Here is a 20,388-nt window from a genome sequence, read left to right as displayed (position 1 = left end):
CATTGATTTCAATGCACAAGTATGATGTAGACAGATCCATTGATTTCAATGCATGTGTATGATGTAGACAGATCCATTGATTTCAATGCATGAGTATGATGTAGACAGATCCATTGATTTCAATGCATGAGTATGATGTAGACATATCCACTGATTTCAATGCATGAGTGTGATGTAGACAGATCTACTGATTTCAATGCATGAGTATGATGAAGACAGATCCATTGATTTCAATGCACAAGTATGATGTAGACAGATCCATTGATTTCAATGCATGAGTATGATGTAGACAGATCCATTGATTTCAATGCATGAGTATGATGTAGACAGATCCATTGATTTCAATGCATGAGTATGATGTATACAGATCCAATGATTTCAATGCATGAGTATGATGTAGACAGATCCATTGATTTCAATGCATGAGTATGATGTATACAGATCCAATGATTTCAATGCATGAGTATGATGAAGACAGATCCATTGATTTCAATGCACAAGTATGATGCAGACAGATCCATTTATTTCAATGCACGAGTATGATGTAGACAGATCCATTGATTTCAATGCACGAGTATGATGTAGACATATCCACTGATTTCAATGCATGAGCGTGATGTAGACAGATCCATTGATTTCAATGCACAAGTATGATGTAAACAGATCCATTGATTTCAATGCATGAGTATGATGTATACAGATCCATTGATTTCAATGCATGTGTATGATGTAGACAGAGCCATTGATTTCAATTCACAAGTATGATGTAGACAGATCCACTGATTTCAATGCATGAGTATGATGTAGACAGATCCACTGATTTCAATGCATGAGTGTGATGTAGACAGATCTGCTGATTTCAATGCATGAGTATGACGAAGACAGATCCACTGATTTCAATGCATGAGTATGATGTAGACATATCCACTGATTTCAATGCATTAGTGTGATGTAGACAGATCTACTGATTTCAATGCATGAGTATGATGAAGACAGATCCATTGATTTCAATGCAGGAGTATGATGTAGACAGATCCATTGATTTCAATGCAGGAGTATTATGTAGACAGATCCATTGATTTCAATGTACAAGTATGATGTAGACAGATCCATTGATTTCAATGTACAAGTATGATGTAGACAGATCCATTGATTTCAATGTACAAGTATGATGTAGACAGATCCATTGATTTCAATGCATGAGTGTGATGTAGAAAGATCTATTGATTTCAATGCATGAGTATGATGTAGACAGAGCCATTGATTTCAATGCATGAATGTGATGTAGACAGATCCACTGGCAACCTGTTATAAAGTTTTTTTCCTCTGTTTTCTTTGTAATCAAAGAAATCATACTTGTCTGCATTGCCATTGTGGATGATGTAGCTGGGAGAAAACAAAATATTTGAATTTTTCTTTTGGTTAAAAGAAAGCACCTGAAAAGTGGCCATTTCCCCACTGACTGGTGGCATGACCATGACCATTTAAACCTTATTCTACACCTCTCCCTTAATTAATTGAGTACTGCATTATCACTGACCTTGACCTTTGAATTTTTAAACCCTACATCAGTAGGATTTTGCTTTAACCTAATTATAGTCGATGCAAGGAACTAAATGGAAAACATCTAGAAATGACCAATTGTGTGGAAACATAAAATACTAAGTAGACCAGTGACCCTTACCTCTGACCTTTAAACCTTACAATCAGTAGGCTGGTGCCTCTACACAGGTGTATTCTGCAAATGAAGCTTAATGAGACTCAGGTGCAGGAAACTTCATTTACATGCTAGACAATGCCTTTGACCTTTTAACTTTAAAATCAAGAGGGAGTGTGCTGCCTTTGTTCAAATGCAGTTTTTAATCAAGTTAATGGCAAGAATCTTAAATAATTAGTCAGAAACCAAAATTAACTATGCAGATCAAGTGACTGTGACATTTAAACTTTTTTACCTTCAAATTCATATATATATAGCTTCCTCAATACAAGTGAAATTCAACTTAGGAATTTGGATGGAAATGGCTGCAAGAAACTTAACTTCTCATACATATAAAAAACTTTTAAAAAAATAAAAATACTATCATATGGCTTCAAATTCAAAAAACATTTTTTGTTTTTAGGAATAACTATGAATTTTTTTCTACAGCAGCATGATTCATGAATAGGCTCTTCAACTCAGAATGATGTACATCTCTGGATTCTGGGATCAAAGGTCAAGATTATTGTGACTGAAAAATATCATTTTTACAACTGCAGTTCTTGACCATGTACCAAAGTGTGTGGACAATCTACACTTTTGATATGAAAGAAATGTGCTGATTAAAAGTTAAAAAATAATGAGTCCAAGGTCAAGGTTGCTGTGGCTACATAGTAACTTCAGTTCAGAACCACGTATCTTGACCAAAGTTTGTGAAGAACTTATAAATAATGTATGGAAGAAGTAAAAAGCCAAATGTCAAGGTCACTGTGACTCAAAAAAATGCATCTTGCTTTTGTTCCATACTTAGTTCCTTGTTTAAACTTTGTGGACGGCTTGCAGTTAGACTAATAAAACCAAAAGATTTTGTGTCAAAAGGTCAAAAGTCATGGTTATAGTAAGTCTAAAAAGAAATAGAAAATAATGATTTCTCCACCACAAGTTTATTCAAGATGACATACACTGACCAAAAGGACCACTCTGGTACCTTGGACATGGGAGGTCACAGGTTCAAACCACAGCCGAATAATACCAAAACCTTACAAAAATGGTACTAACAGTTGACACGCTAGATGCTCAGCATTAAGAAGTTAGTGTTAGGACTGGTCAGCCTATTCTCAAGATAATGTGACTGGGTGGGACATCATGCTACATGTCTGCCCAGGTCAGTGGGAACCAATGGTCATAGACTCCTAAATCAAACCTAACCCACTACTGCCAACACAGATGACTATTAAACACAGGGCTGGCATGTAATGTGTCGTTCATGGTATGTACTCTTGCTTGGTCAAATGTATGGTTACTTAAGTATTAAATAATATTTTAAGATATTGAGCGCACAGACATGGTTCAGACATATCTGTATGTACACATTCATGTGCATGGACACGTATGCATGTAATTCATTGGCATCATACAGAATAGGCATAACAAGAAGTAGAGCATTCCATTCTGACAACATATGCAAATACACTATAATGTGAGGTTTCAGATTACCATTGCATGTATCTAACAGATCAAAAGTACCAATATGGCACTTTGTATGTTTACTTGCATGTACCTAATAGATCAAAAGTACCAATATGGCACATTGTATGTTTACTTGCATGTATCTAACAGATCAAAAGTACAAATATGGCACATTGTATGTTTACTTGCATGTACCTAATAGATCAAAAGTACAAATATGGAGCATTATATGTTTACTTGCATGTACCTAACAGATCAAAAGTACAAATATGGCACATTGTATGTTTACTTGCATGTATCTAACAGATCAAAAGTACCAATATGGCACATTGTATGTTTACTTGCATGTACCTAACAGATCAAAAGTACAAATATGGCACATTGTATGTTTACTTGCATGTATCTAACAGATCAAAAGTACCAATATGGCACTTTGTATGTTTACTTGCATGTACCTAACAGATCAAAAGTACCAATATGGCACATTATATGTTTACTTGCATGTATCTAACAGATCAAAAGTACAAATATGGCACATTGTATGTTTACTTGCATGTACCTAACAGATCAAAAGTACCAATATGGCACTTTGTATGTTTACTTGCATGTATCTAACAGATCAAAAGTACCAATATGGCGCATTGTATGTTTACTTGCATGTACCTAACAGATCAAAAGTACCAATATGGCACTTTGTATGTTTACTTGCATGTATCTAACAGATCAAAAGTACAAATATGGCGCATTGTATGTTTACTTGCATGTATCTAACAGATCAAAAGTACCAATATGGCACATTGTATGTTTACTTGCATGTACCTAACAGATCAAAAGTACAAATATGGCACATTGTATGTTTACTTGCATGTATCTAACAGATCAAAAGTACCAATATGGCACTTTGTATGTTTACTTGCATGTACCTAACAGATCAAAAGTACCAATATGGCACATTATATGTTTACTTGCATGTACCTAACAGATCAAAAGTACCAATATGGCACATTGTATGTTTACTTGCATGTACCTAACAGATCAAAAGTACTAATATGGCACTTTGTATGTTTACTTGCATGTATCTAACAGATCAAAAGTACCAATATGGCGCATTGTATGTTTACTTGCATGTACCTAACAGATCAAAAGTACCAATATGGCACTTTGTATGTTTACTTGCATGTATCTAACAGATCAAAAGTACCAATATGGCACATTGTATATTTACTTGCATGTATCTAACAGATCAAAAGTACCAATATGGCGCATTGTATGTTTACTTGCATGTATCTAACAGATCAAAAGTACCAATATGGCACATTGTATGTTTACTTGCATGTACCTAACAGATCAAAAGTACAAATATGGCACATTGTATGTTTACTTGCATGTATCTAACAGATCAAAAGTACCAATATGGCACATTGTATGTTTACTTGCATGTACCTAACAGATCAAAAGTACAAATATGGCACATTGTATGTTTACTTGCATGTATCTAACAGATCAAAAGTACAAATATGGCACATTGTATGTTTACTTGCATGTACCTAACAGATCAAAAGTACCAATATGGTGCATTGTATGTTTACTTGCATGTACCTAATAGATCAAAAGTACCAATATGGCACACTGTATGTTTACTTGCATGTATCTAACAGATCAAAAGTACCAATATGGTGCATTGTATGTTTACTTGCATGTACCTAACAGATCAAAAGTACCAATATGGTGCATTGTATGTTTACTTGCATGTATCTAACAGATCAAAAGTACCAATATGGCACTTTGTATGTTTACTTGCATGTATCTAACAGATCAAAAGTACAAATATGGCACATTATATGTTTACTTGCATGTACCTAACAGATCAAAAGTACCAATATGGCACATTGTATGTTTACTTGCATGTATCTAACAGATCAAAAATACCAATATGGCACATTGTATGTTTACTTGCATGTACCTAACAGATCAAAAATACCAATATGGCACATTGTATATTTGCTCTGTGTTTCATTGTCCTCTATGTGGATAATTAAAATATTTGTGCATGAAGTATTTTTCTCCTTGTAGTCACAGTGAAATTGATCTTTAAATAGACTTCTTCCTGACACTGGGTGCAAGCCATACTCAAGGTTTGGTCCAGGTCCTTAACATTATTGAATAATAACCACATTTCTAAAGTCAAAGTGACCACAAACCAAGAACAATAAGCTTCTTAAATACCCAAAGTGCAAGTCATCCAAAAAAGATGGCTTCCATATGTAATACATGTATAGAACTAATGTCATCGTGTAGAAACCATTCTTTATTGATTCAGTTGCAATGACTACTGACCTACATACTCCAAAATCAACAAGGTTCTCCCCACTTAATAAGGGGATCTGAGTAGACACAAACTACTGGTTCTGATATGTGAAATTTAAAATATGACCCATTTTTGATTCGTGGAAATTGAAACCTGTGTGTTTTTCTTGATGACGTAGATTTGGGTCAGAGCATCAATCTTAATTACCCTTGATTCACATATGGCTTAGTTTTCTACTAAGCATGTGCTGCCCATAACAAATTTACTGAAGGAAACAATGAATGATGTCTGCTATTCAACGGCTTACACCTTGATGGCTAATGGTATCACAATGTATGAACTGGGCTGTAATATCACACCAATGGAAGATATGTATGAACTGAGCTGTAATATCACACCAATGGAAGATATGTATGAACTGGGCTGTAATATCACACCAATGGAAGATATGTATGAACTGGGATGTAATATCACACCAATGGAAGATATGTATGAACTGGGCTGTACTATCACACCAATGGAAGATATGTATGAACTGGGCTGTACTATCACACCAATGGAAGATATGTATGATCTGGGCTGTAATATCACACCAATGGAAGATATGTATGAACTGGGCTGTACTATCACACCAATGGAAGATATGTATGAACTGGGCTGTACTATCACACCAATGGAAGATATGTATGAACTGGGCTGTACTATCACACCAATGGTGGGCTGTAATATCACACCAATGGAAGATATGTATGAACTGGGCTGTAATATCACACCAGTAGAAGATATGAACTGGGCTGTAATATCATGAACTGGGCTGAGCTAACAGGTCACTGATGCCATGCTTGGGTGCAACTGAATCAGGCTGGATTGTTTTAAGATACATTTGAAGTTTATGATAGAGGAAAAGGAAATAATTATGACATGAATGGATTGCCTTTTGATGAAATGTCGCCACTGGTATGATTGCACATCAAATGATAATCAACTGGAAAATAGTCAGTTATTCACATACGTAGACCAACTTTAACTGTTTTGTTCCCAAATAATTTGCTTCATTCTGCAGAATGTTTAAAATTCGGTATGATTTATAACTTCAATGGATTAATTTCTGATAAATTTTTTTATTGTACTTTAAATTATAATCAGTTCAACAAAATGGGAAACCATGGTTCGTGGGAAGCCAGTTGTCAACATGAGATCATGTTTTATTGGCAATTAATTTGCTTCATTCTGCAAAAAATGTAAAACCTTGATTGTTCATAGTTCATAGTTTATGGGTGTATTTTTACTTTTAAAATTTACTGAGCAGTTGATAATAATATGCTGAGAAGTTGAAAATAAAATTAAAATAATCATTTGTCTGTTTTATACACCAAATAAACACACAGTAACACATAGAAAGAGAAACACTTTTACCAAAATCAGATTGTTTGTTTCTTACAAAATACTGTACCCTAGTTTCTCATTATTCATCATGAGACCAGAAATCTTAAACCTAATTTGTACCACCAATACCAAGGAATCATAAGTACAGGCTCATATCTGTCCAAAAGAATTGACTCAAAATGTCTGTTATGACTCTTGAAATTTTGGGGTCAAGGGTCATCAAACTCAGAGTTTTCAGTTTTGAAATGTGTTGAGAACCCTGCAAGTCATTCACAAAGTCAAGAAACCACAGATGACAGAAACTAGCTATTGCACAGAAAAAAATATTTCTTCCTTCAGCCAAAGTGGCCTTGAACATTGATTCTTGCTGAGCCTGAAATGTATAGGTTCTTCCTTACATCCAAGTGCGAGCCATACACAGAGTTTGGCAACAGAAGACGGCAGACATCCATCGTGATCACAGATGAATGAAAAGACTAACAACATGAAAAAAGCACCACCTTATGAAGGCTGCATAAAAAAATTATTAAAAAAATTAAATACTTTCTAAAATAATTTTTTAAAAATGCTTGAGTGAACAACTCATGCAATTTTTGCTTTTGTATCAAATCATACATAAATGCCACCTGAAACATACAGTGTGAGTCTGTTAGAGCTCGCTCCATTATAACATGAATTCTGATATAACATGGTCATGGTTTGGCTCACGAAGTTTCATATACATGTATTTTTCTTGTACACAAACAAATTCTTTCTTAAAAGTAAGAAAAAAACGTAACAAGTTTATTATCAGTTTGGGGACGAAATTGCATATGAATAATACACGATGATCATGGCATGACTCCTGAAATTTTGTATATGTTTTTCTTATACACAAAAAAGTTTTTTCTTCTTCTTAAAAGTACAAAAAATAACGCATAAAAAATGTATCCTTGGATCACGCAGGTCTTCCCCAAAGTCAAAATTTAGATTATTTTTCCTTATTGGCGGCAAAACATACCATGTAGCAATTTTTTTTATTGGCAACCTTTTTGGCTGTTTAAACTTTTATAATTACAACCATTGGTTTGGACATTTGTATGTGGATGGTAAGTAAAATTACTCTTCTTTTCACTTAGAATTAAATCCTTCAGAACACTCACATTTTCTATAATAATCCCCGTCATCAAACCAGAACACATGCGTCTCTATCATCCGTTGACCCTTTGCTAATTTTCAGACGCATGCGTGGAAGGCAGCATCACGCTGCTACCACAAATGTAAAGAAAAATAAATAAAAACTACATCTTACTTATTGGTTTATTCACTAGGCATGGAGGGACAGTAACTAGAATAGTCCCAATGATGGCCAATTCCTTTTTAAAAATGTACCCAGATAAAATAGTTTGCTGAAATTTCAAAGGAAACAGATTACCTCTGAAGCACCAACTGTTATGAAAACATACTCAGCAAATGGAAAGAGAAAAAGAATCGGTCTCAATCATGCAATACAATTATTTGATGTTGCCGCCGCAATAAGAAATGGGCATTTGTTTGGTTCTCCAAAGCTGTCCTTTAGCGGTGACTTCAATATCGCATGCACCCTTCATCAAAGTAAGCCGACTACAATCTTTCAATAAAAACAAAGAATTTTTCATCAAAGGAAGTCAGTACCAAACTTAAATGAAAGTGATGGAATGTGATGGACTTTTGCATTTTCCAACGTGACTGGAACACATTAACTGTGCCATGAAAACTTTCTTTTTGTAGGGAAAAAGTTTATGCTTACGAACGCTAGCAACAGCGGCTTAAAACGCAAACTAGGCCTAACTTTTACCAACTTTGGACGTACTAAAAAGTAAATGTGCTTCATCATTTTTTACATGATTGTGCTATATTTTTCCACTGAATTCAGACCAATATGATCTGTGACAAAATTATTGAATATTTTAAAGCTGTGTGTGTGCATATTTTTGATGGAATCACTTGTATTGTGGATTCAATGTATATGATGAGGTTCTTGGGTGAGTACACAGTGTTGATACTATTCATGCTATACATTAGACAAGTATATATAAACAGTATTCACGTATATGTACCAATTCGTGGTTCTCTAAATAAAGTAAACTATTATATATGTCTTCTCTGTTTTCAGCATAGGCGTATTTCTCATTTAATATGCATCCATTTAAGATGGTAACTGTGCCGATGAAGCACGTATTTTAACGCCTGCATTTATTACCTACACCAGCTCCCCGCAAATTTTGTTTGGGTACATGCATAATTTTCTTCAGCTAACTGACCTGGTTGCCTATAACATAGTTTGGTCTATAATGCGATCGGGTTCTATGGATCCCAACTACCGTGTTATAGCAGGGTCACACTGTAATTACTAAGCCAGACTAACCTTTTTGATACTCATCCAGTCATTTGCAAACAAGATAATATGAAAGTAAACAATTTAGAAAAAAAAAAAACATAAAAAAACGCTAATTAACACACTTGTAACTCATCAATTAGAGAGACAGTTTGCCCTATGATACATTATTCCTACCATCATGTACTAAAGATTAAGAACAATGTAATGTCATTTCAAACAGAAACCTTAGAAGTGAGACAAAAAATCAAGTTAGCCCAGGCTTGGGATAACTTGGACAATTTCCAATTCATCTCAGTTTTATGTAATTTGCCAACTCAGACAATTTTTAAAGATAAGTCTTGAAAGCCAGCTTTGTTAAGGACCAATCATTTAATTTTGCCAAGCCCTGGACAGGGGCACCTGCATAATTTGGTGAGAGGGGGAAAACATGTAGTGAAAAGCAAATAAGTTTTGTTTTATGGATGCAGGCCAAAACATGATAAGAGGTGAAATCCAAGGGAAGAGGGTAAGTGTCCCTACCCTTGCCCCTATGTGCAGGCATCCATGGCCCTGGGGAGGAGGGGATCAGTGGGTACTGGGATTTTCCAGAATTATATTTTTTCCTTTCCCTCAAGATATTTTTGCATTTCTTCAAACTAGAATTTAAGCGTTCTGGAGGCCTGGATTTATTCCAAAAAAGCTACATATTTTCCATCAATCCTCACCCCCATCCACATATTAAATGGTCACTCCCTTACCACTTGGCTTTGTTTTTAAATTTAAAAAAAAAAAATCTTAATTTACAATACTTGGTTAATAACCTACACCTACATATCACTTTGACATATACTTTTGTGTTATCCAAGATGTTCCAAATGATACTACCATATAGTATGCTCCTCACAGCATTTGGAATACTCTTCTCTTGTCACTTTGATTTGAATAAGTTTGACTCTGAAATTGACTCTGAAGTAATTGTGATAACACTTTCTAAATTAGGTTTATGGCACATACATACAGATTATGAAAGCTATAAAGATAACAATAAGAAGAGAAAGAAAGGAAGGAAAAGAATATGAGTTATAGAGATCATTAGGTAATAAGTGAGTAGAAAGAAGGAAAAAGATATGTTGTTTGACAAGTGACTGTGTAGTAAATTAGCTATGTGAAATTATGTGATTTGGAATATAATATGGTGGCCAGATAGACAAATTAATTATTAACAAGCAAATAATGAAATACAAGTGTGATACATACCTGCACAAAAATTAGTGCAATTGACAGGTACAACATTGTACATTTCTGGATTCACAGGTATATAAGTAATCCTTACATTTCTGACACTTTCTGTTCTGATGATCACAGAATTCAAAATTAGTCTTGCAGATTCCAGTAAAAGAACACGGGAATACTGGTGCTGATGTGGCTTGCAGCAAATTAGTTTCCATAGTGATTGAATCAGCCCTGTAACAGACAGGTATTTCTCAGCTGCATTAATAAACATTATTTTTGCACACACAGACCCATAAACACACACAGAGAGCAAAAACAATTACTAGAAACAAGAAAACAGCATCTATTAGTATTCTCGCATTATCCTGTTTAATTGTACCCCTTTATCAACTTTAAAAACAGAAGGCATCCAGGATATAAAACAATCCACAAATCTTAGAAATTTCATTCATAGATTTATAACTTCTAACCTGATTGTCGCCAGGGGGTTCCCAAACACAGTCAACCAGTTCACATTTCAAGTCAAATGGGAGTTTCTTTAGCACCACGGCTGCCATATTTCCTTGGATCAGTCCATGTTTTCAAGCAACAGATGTGGTGTAGTTCATCTTATTTGACAATCTCAAATAATTTCATCCATTTTTGAGCTACATCTCTTTGAACACATGTATACAAGAGTTCCTCCTATTTAATTAATTTGTTGTAGAAATATTATAACTAGAAACTACATACATTGGATGCAAACAACAGTTTTTTACTGAAGTAAACTACTGGTATTCTAGACACAAGAAACAGATAGCAAGCAGTCTGTCTTACATCAGAAGCTTCCATTTGCCTTGAAGTGCCAATAATTATACCATGTGACAACCATGTGACCATTTGGCAATAATTAATTTAGAAATTATTAATCAATGAATGAAATGACTTACCATTGTACATTTTTATATCCTTCATGCTTTTTTGTTTTTAAAAATGCAAGAAAGGTACAAACAAACGGAAAGGTGTGCAAATACTAGTGCAAATATGAATACTCCTATTTCATGGACATTGAGACTACGACATCATTGCGAAGCAGCACTGTGTTCCAGCTGGCATAAATATTATTACTATTATTTTACCAAACCTCAATCTCAACAGTTTGCCCTTTTTTTCTGCAACTGGCATTTCAGCGTCAGACATTTCAGCAACATGCATTTCCATTTCCTGCATTTCTGCTAATTGTCATTTTCACAAAAGGCAGATGGGTGATAAATATAAAAAAATCGACTGAAAATTAAAAAGTGAAATTAAATCTTAAGAAGACAATAAGAAGAGCAGTAATAAAGACTTAAAACTTAAGCAGAAAAAGAAATTAAAATTTAGACTTAATCAAATGAAACTCAAACAAATATGTGCAGTTAACAACATTTAACATTTATAATTTTACACAGATTTTGAAATATGAAGCCCATGACTTACCTGTACAAAATCAGACTAAATTACCAGGAGAGATACATAATGCATTTGCGATGAGATTTTAAAAGCAGTTATAACTAATGCAAGAATGAAAATTTCTGCACATTAAAAGGACATGCCATTTGGTTCCATTGTTGGAATCTCACGTCTATGTTTACATTATGTATCAATCTGAAGGAGCATTTTGGTTGTTTGCCCTGCGCGCTTTTTCACCACAGGTGCTCAATGCGAGCTTGATGTTGAAAAAAAAAGCAAAAATCTGGGCCTATGTCAGAACAAGTCATGGGCATAATTTGAGGTAATTTGGTCACTTGGTATGAGTTTTGTCCTTCAAGTCATTGCTTTTTTCAACATTAAGCTTGCATCGAGTTCTTGTGTTTTTACTATCTAACTTGTACATCCCTCAGATATGTACAAAGATGACAGTTGTTATCATGATTATTTTGATAATAATTGTTGCACATTAAAAGGATTAGTTTAGTTTGCTCAACTGCCAGAACCATTACTTCATGCGATAATAAGGAACAATGTTACTTGAGCTGAACATATTTTGTATTTATAGGTTACTGCATTTGTATTGGAAAATATGAATGCGTTTTGGGATGGAATACTGCACGACCTTGGGAGTGCACTATATCTTTCTGACAAAACGATTTCGTATTTTCCCAAACAAAAGCAGTAACCTTTTTATTATATGCTCATTTTTTTATATTCTACCTAAGGTTTAATTATATAAACAAAATACACTACAAGAAACAATGTCAATGAATGAATACCATATTCCAAACTAAATACACAAGCGCAGATTTGTCATTACAAAATAACATCATTATTAATGCGCACATAACTCCACCCAGATAAATTTAAACTTAGATGCGTCCTCGACATAACTTTCAAAAGAAAATGGCGTGTCTAGTTAAAATTGAAATTTGTAGTCATATTGTGAATGAATGCACATTGCAACAACTTTTCCATCTGATCTGGAATGAATATATTTTGGTATTTTGTTTCGATTTGACGAAAGTTTGTGACTTTGGACTGGATTCATCTGTGCAAATTATATGTGAAATACACTGGATTGAAGCAGCGCGTGAGAAGCGTGTTTACATCTGCAAATGTGTTTCTGTTATTGAATGTTTGAAATCATAATGTGGGAAAAATATGAAGTCTTTCAATTGCAATTATCAAAAAGACGCTATGGAATTTAATGCTTATTTCATTTTGAGTGCAGTAAGGAGGATGCGATTGCACTTATCATCGAAATTACAGCACAATTTCGAAATGTGTAATCCAGATTGAAAACCTATGACATGGCTCATGTAATTCGGATCTGCAGAATTAAGAAAATACATTTTGCGGAAATTCAGGATGTAAAACTGTAAGTATATTTTATTTTTCCATTCTTATCACCAGCTAAAGAAGAGAGTATATGACTTGTCACTTGTATGTTATTTGTAAGGACCTTATCTTGCGTATCTTATATAATGTTGCTAGCCTAAATCCGTAATATTGTTTCAATGCGGGGCCCCGTCTGGCCGAGTGGTCTAAAGCGCTCACCGTTCCGGATCACTGCCATCTCACCTCTGACTGCATATGTTCGAGTCCAAGGCTCGGCTAGTGTGGGTACATGGGAAAGCCTGCCAGTAGCTTCTCGTGGGTCTGTGGTTCTTTCCTGGGTTTTCCAGGGTTCTTCCTCCACCAGTTATACTGGCCGCCATATATGGCCTATCTTGTGCTGAAAAATGGCGTTAAACCCTAGAACAACACAATGTATCAACGCAGATTGTGCCAAATCAGCTGGTATGTGGCAGTCCATGAAACATTAGTTCATTCAGAAACAAATTTAAACAAACACAACGTAAAGAGCCTCTTACGCGAGTGTACATGATTTGTATACAAATCAAAAGTGATGGCATCTGCATCCATTGTTTGTTTACAATAGAAAGTAGTTCCTTTATGCACGAGAATGCTATATGTGTATTGTTGTGCAAGTTCAGTATCGGGTAATACTGAATGATTCTGACAATGTAAAGTTAAGAGGGAAAAAATGAGCATATAATAACTACTCATACCTTCTTTTTTATGTGCAAATCTGACAGTTTTATTATGATGTCTTTGATAATAATTACTGCGCAGTAAAAAGATTTGTTTTTTATGTTGGTCAATTGCCGAAATCTCATGTTTATATTTACTTAACACATTAATTAGCAATATTTTCATTTTGCACCTTCTCATAGCTCTTCTATTCATAGCAAAGTTTTCACACAATTAATTGCTAATGTGGTGGTTGCTGACAACATCCATGTGGAAACTTCTTTCATGGAAAATGTATGCAGCTGATGAAATGATGAGCATGGAAATTCCTGTAGCAGAAAAACTGGTAAACCATCTCTCAACCAGCTTCACATCACAAGATTTGGGATGAAAACTTAAAATGCTACTAAAGTTATTCACATCTATAGCACTTGCACACTCTCCAAATTGATTGTACCCAATACTGATTTTAAAAATAAATGGCAACAAGGACACAAAAAATGCATAAAACTTGGTCATTTCATTGTGTCCTTGTATTCATCAATTTGTCATTTTGAACCTGACTATTGCCAGGGGATCCCAAACACTGTCAACTTGTTGCATTTGAAACAAACAAAGAGTTTCTTGAACAACACAGTTCCCATATTTGCATGAGCGAGTCTATATTTTCAAGCAACAGCTGGGGCCCCGAGTGGCCGAGTGGTCTAAAGCGCTCTCTGTTATGGATCACTGCCATCTCACCTCTGTCTGCGCCGGTTCAAGTCTTGGATTCAGCCAATGTGGGTATGTGAGAAAGCTTGCCAGTAGCTTCTCGTGGGTCGGTGGTTCTTCCGGGGTTTTCCCGGGTTCTTCCTCCACCATTAATACTGGCCACCATGTATAGCCTATCGTGTGCTGAAAAATGGCGCTAAACCCCACAAAAACAACAACAACAACAACAAGCAACAGCTGTGATGTACTTTACTGTCTATGATAATCTCAATTATTTATTTTCAAGTTACATCTCATGTGTATGGTTCATCGTTGTTATTTTTCAATTTGTTTGAGAAAGTGTAAAGCTAGACATGTAAATACTGCAGGGAGACAAAACAGGATTGACTGAAATGGGCTGTTCTATAAACCAGAAATAGACAGTGGGGATTCTGTCAGCTTGTTCACATCGATGGCTTCTGTTAGATTTCACATGCCAATAGGCTAACGGTTTAAGGTACTCCTGTGAATTCAGGTTAGAAGTTATAAATTGATGAATGAAATGACTTAACATTGGTACAGAGGTACAAACAAACCACAGGTGGCTGACACAAGTTTAATGTTGAAATTAAAATGCAATAACCTGAAGGAAGAAAAAAACATCACACAGAGTGACAAAATAACCTCTGATTAACCCCCATGATTCATTTTGGCATAGGACCCTGTCAATCATACTATTTAGCAGAAAAATCTGGAACAAGACAGATCAAACAAAAATTCCAGAACAAAAAATAGATAATACAGGAACAAAGGTTTAAAAAGCAACAAATTATACTTCTATTACTAGTTATACTTTTGATTCCATTAATTTCAATTAATTTTATACTGACGTTGGTTATTTTATTCTTGTTATATGTTGATTAAGAGGAGTACAAATGAAAATACCGGAACAAAAAATAGATAATACCAGAACAAATTTTATTTATATATCAAGATATGTTTCTTTAGAACGCTGTACTTTGTAAGCGAGATATCTGTGTGAATCAAATAGTGGCTAGTAGCAGGATGGTATATTATATTTTTGATAGTGCTGATATGCTGTTATTACTGTTGAACCACAATGCTCATTTTCTCATGCTTGAAGAAAAAACACAGTGTTATAACATAATCATATTTTATGTCAAATTCATTTACAAACGGCAAAACTAATAGTCAGGGTTCATACAGAATTCTGAATGGTAAATTCAAAGACTTTTCCCACACTTTAAAAGATCATAAACAGATTTCCAAGACCTATTTTCGCTAACATAGATTTCCATGACCTATTTTTGCTAACATTTTGTATGCAAGTTGTGTTATATGAGGAAACAATGAATGCAAAATACTACAATAATGTTTAATGATGAAATGAAATTAAATGGGTCATCAAAAGAAAGAAACCAGGAAAACTTGATTACATCCAAATCTTAAACAACCTTGGAGAATTTTATTTGTGATTATGTAAAAAAATTAAAATGTTTGGGTTTATTTCAATTTTCAAAGACTTTTAAAGACCTCAAGGTAATCTGCTCAATTTTCCCAAACTTTCAAGGCCTTGAAAATGCTACCTCATTTTCATAAACTGCCAAATACCTTCAAAGACTGTATGAACCCTGTTCTTGTGGGTCGACCATTATCCTCCACTAAATATACTGACCACCCATGTATAGCATATCAAAGTATATCATGTACTGAAAAATGGAGTTAAACCTATACAACAACAACAACAACAACATGGATTTAACATCCCATCTCTCTTAAATACAGACGAACAGACTAACATTATTAACAGACCTTGGATAACCAAGTATTTGATCCTTCGAGTTGTCATTGTTCTCATGGTCACTTGGTGTTCCATTTACCCATACAAGTTACACGTTCAAGAGTATTTTCACATAGATACCTGAAAAGATACAGTTACATCATGCAGTTTGGTACCATGTTCTTTCTTTCTTTAAAATAATTTTTGTCTCATTTATAGGCAAACACAAATGGGTTTTTTTTTTTTTTGCTTCTGATCTGCAATATATGTGATATACCTATTTTCACCTTATTTATTTTTTGGAGATAGTCAAATTTTGTTCTCCTTCTCTCCGTCGGATCTAGTCAAATCTTACACAATCCCTATTTAAATCGATCAGAATTCCAATCCAAGTGCACTGAAAATCTGGCATGAGATGTTGACGATTATTCCACCCCACCCCACCCCCAGACTTTCAAATCCATTATTTGTGGCGATAGTTTCGTACACGGTCCCTTTTTTGATCTCCCCACTGTCTGGTCTCCACCCCTACCCCTCTTATTTAGTGATATGACACACGTCCTTTTTGGGTAATACATCAGTGCTTCCTAATATATTCAAAAATAATAACTGACGTAAAAATTATAAATTCATTAAAACTGATTTTTTTAATTATTTTTTTCAAGATGATCAGAATCTCTGAGATAAGGTTGTACTTGATATTTCAGTCTGTATCAAGTGCGCAAGGTATAACTTCAATACAAGAACATGTCTGGCAGAAGTAAGGGAGGAAATCTTGGGCTATTTTCCTGAGAAAAACCATAAAACAAACAAACAGCTAAACAAAACAAAAAAAGGATCAGAAATGGAAATGAAAAAGGACTTTGATTTAGAATAATGATTTAAGACACAGGATATTCTGACGTACAATGACACAGAATCAGAAATGAAAATGGACTTGGACCTAGGAATATTGATAATTTACATGGATAAGAAATTCTAATGGAATAGTATTAACTTAATAACTTTGGAACTGAAAAAACAAATTACTTGGTACTTCTCACAAAGTATGCCCCGCTTGGCACAGACTGTAATGGAGCCACTCAGAACACGCACACTAAACAGGAAAATGCCGGTCGTACCCAGGAAAATGAACCAACAAAAAGAATAACCTAGACTGATACATGTTGGAGAATGTTTCAACGATGCGATGGAAATTAATATCACTTGGATTTTGATTAAAAAATATGGACTATAAAAACTTGTGATTCAAAATACGGACTATTATAAATTGGATTCTGCTTCAAAATACAGACTATGATTTTGAAGAATTACTTTCAGAAGAGAATATTTTAATGATGTGATAGAAACAGAAATTAATATAACTTGGATTTTGATTCAAAATGTGGACTATTATAATGTGGATTTTGACTCAAAATACAGACTATTATAAATGGGATCTTACTTCAAAACACTGATAATGATTTTGTTGAATAACTTTCAAAATTGCCAAAGGGAATAACTCTTCTTCTTTTAAAACATTGACAATTTTACCATACAACCAAAACTACACATTGATAATGTTTTCAATCACATCCGCATGATAGAAAATTCCAATCTGACTTTTGCGCTAAGGTGCACACAAATTAACTCTAATACTTAAAGACTCAAGCTTACTTGTAATTATATTTAATCTAATTTAAGATTTAATACAGAGTTGATCACTATTAAATTTGTTCAATTACCTGGACAACTTGATTGATTTAGTTTCAAAATTGCCAAAGGATAACTCCCTTTTAAAACATTGGCATCTCTACCATACACCCAAGAACTACACATTAATAATTTCAACCCAAATTTTACACTGAAGTGCACATAAATTAACTTTAATAATTAAAGAATCCAGCTTACCTATGATAAGAATACTTGATTAATTTACTTCAAATGATTACTGCTAATCTTGCTTGGTTGAACTATTTTCAAATTGCTGAAATAAGTTTTGGAATACCTCTTCTTTCTAAAATATTGGAATATTTTCTTTACTTACTAACTGAAATATCAGTATATAATTTAGAACTGCTTAACAACAGTGTTTTGCAGTATGTCCTTGTGATGGAAGTTTTCAATCCTTTTACTTGCGCTAAGGTGCAACATGATAGCTAAAACATATTTTTCACTCAGGGGATGTCGAGGGAGAAATACTGGAGCCCCAAGTGCAGAACAGTGAAAAGGGGAAAGGAGAAAAGCTAGTAAGTTAGGGACCACCTGGAAAAATAGGAAACTGGGCATAGATGTTAAATAGATGCACTTATCATAAAGTATACTTAGTGGCAGCCTTGGAAGAAGAAGGTTTGTTTTTTTGGCACCTAGCTTTTGGTGGATTGCTTGGGAGGCTTTGTTATTTGTGGTTAATCATATAAATTAAGAAGTACCGAAACGTGTACAAATAACGAGTTGCACATGCCAAAGGGTGAACATGACTATAATCCAAAGAGCAAGCTAAAACATATTTGGAACTATAGAAGTAGTGTATGCAGGCTGTTTAGCGTCAATGGGAAAATACATTACAGACTCCCTCGGGCATGCTTAGCATCAAGACTTTTCAGATCATCCTGGGCATGTTTAGTGTCAAGGGGTATTGAACATCGGGAATATTGGGCCTGTATAGCGTCAAGGGAAAGTGGGGTTGTTGTAGAGGGATAACAGGAATGGAACAGGTGTAGTGACATCATGGTACTGGACATTGGTAACAATGTAGCAAGGAGCTCACCTTAATACGTGCTACTCTAGGGAAAGACAAATACGTTAGAGATATAGACATAGACATATATGGGTTTTGTATAGGGACAACATGAATGGATCATGTGGGTGACATCATGGTACTGGGTATCGGCAACATTGTTGCAAGGGTCTGACCTGAATATGCACTACTCTAGGGAGAGACAAATACAGTAGAGATACAGACATACACATATACAACACATAGACACAGATTGATGAACATCAATCTATCATAAATTAACTATAAAATTGCCAAAAAAATTATTTAGGTAAGAAGACAAATCTTTTCGAGGCATATGAGTGGCCCTGAAAAGTGCCTCTGGTCTTTTTGTTAACATTATTCCGGTAACATAGAGATCACAGCATAGGTCTTCTTCTCTTAAAAAAACTTTTAGGCAAGGAGAAAATCTTTTCAAGGCATATGAGTGGTCCTTAAAAAGGGCCTTTGGGTTTCTTCTATTTTCATACAAACCCCAAAATATACTATCCACACACAATAAGGATGAAAAAACACAATATCTACTATCCATACAAACATACATGGACGCATACAAACACACAACAGAGGGAAGTAGAAAGAACAAACCCAAGTATCTAAACAAACATATGCACACGCATAAACACACTCCACAATCCACACAGAAGGGAAGGGTGAAAAACCCAATATCTACTATCGAAAATAACCCAATATTTACTTTAAAAAACTACAATATCTACTATTCACACAAACATAGGCAAATGCATACAAACACACACACACACACACACACACACACACCAGAGAGGGAAGAAACAAAAACCAAATTTACCATCCACACAGAGGGAAGAGGGAAAAACCCCACTCACATTTTACTTTCCATATAGAAGGGAAGGGTAAAAGACCCAATATCTACTATCAAACATACCCTCATATTTACTATCAAAACCCCCAATATTTACAATCAAATTCCCCAATATCTACTATCCACACAAGTGTACGTGCATGCGTACAAACAAACTCTAATATCCACACAAATGTACATGCACGCATACAAACCTCAAAATCTGCTATCCACACAAATGTATGTGAACACAAACCCACACACTCTACTATCCACACAGTCTAATATCCACACAAACATACATGAACACATAAAAACACACACACACACACACACACACACAAAACAGATGGATGAAGAAAAAACAAATCCAAAATATACTACCCACACAGAGGG

General features: G+C 34.7%; 1 protein-coding gene across 1 annotated transcript in view; it reads right to left on the bottom strand.

Moving 5' to 3' along the window:
- Window positions 1-18,490, bottom strand: part of LOC149776475 (CCR4-NOT transcription complex subunit 1-like) — a 59,291-nt gene extending 40,801 nt beyond the window's left edge. Inside the window, exons 1-2 of the mRNA XM_089940908.1 lie at window positions 16,444-18,490; window positions 10,456-10,662 (exon numbers count right to left, since the gene is read on the bottom strand). The gene's annotated coding sequence lies outside the window, so the exon portion shown is untranslated. The remainder of the gene's footprint in view (window positions 1-10,455; window positions 10,663-16,443) is intronic.
- Window positions 18,491-20,388: the final 1,898 nt, after the last annotated feature.

This window comes from Sinohyriopsis cumingii, chromosome 18, assembly GCF_028554795.1.
Source record: "Sinohyriopsis cumingii isolate HCF-2022 chromosome 18, ASM2855479v2, whole genome shotgun sequence".
NCBI lineage: Eukaryota > Metazoa > Mollusca > Bivalvia > Unionida > Unionidae > Sinohyriopsis > Sinohyriopsis cumingii.
Note: the sequence above shows the minus strand (reverse complement) of the source record. Positions and strands in the feature narration are given on the sequence as shown.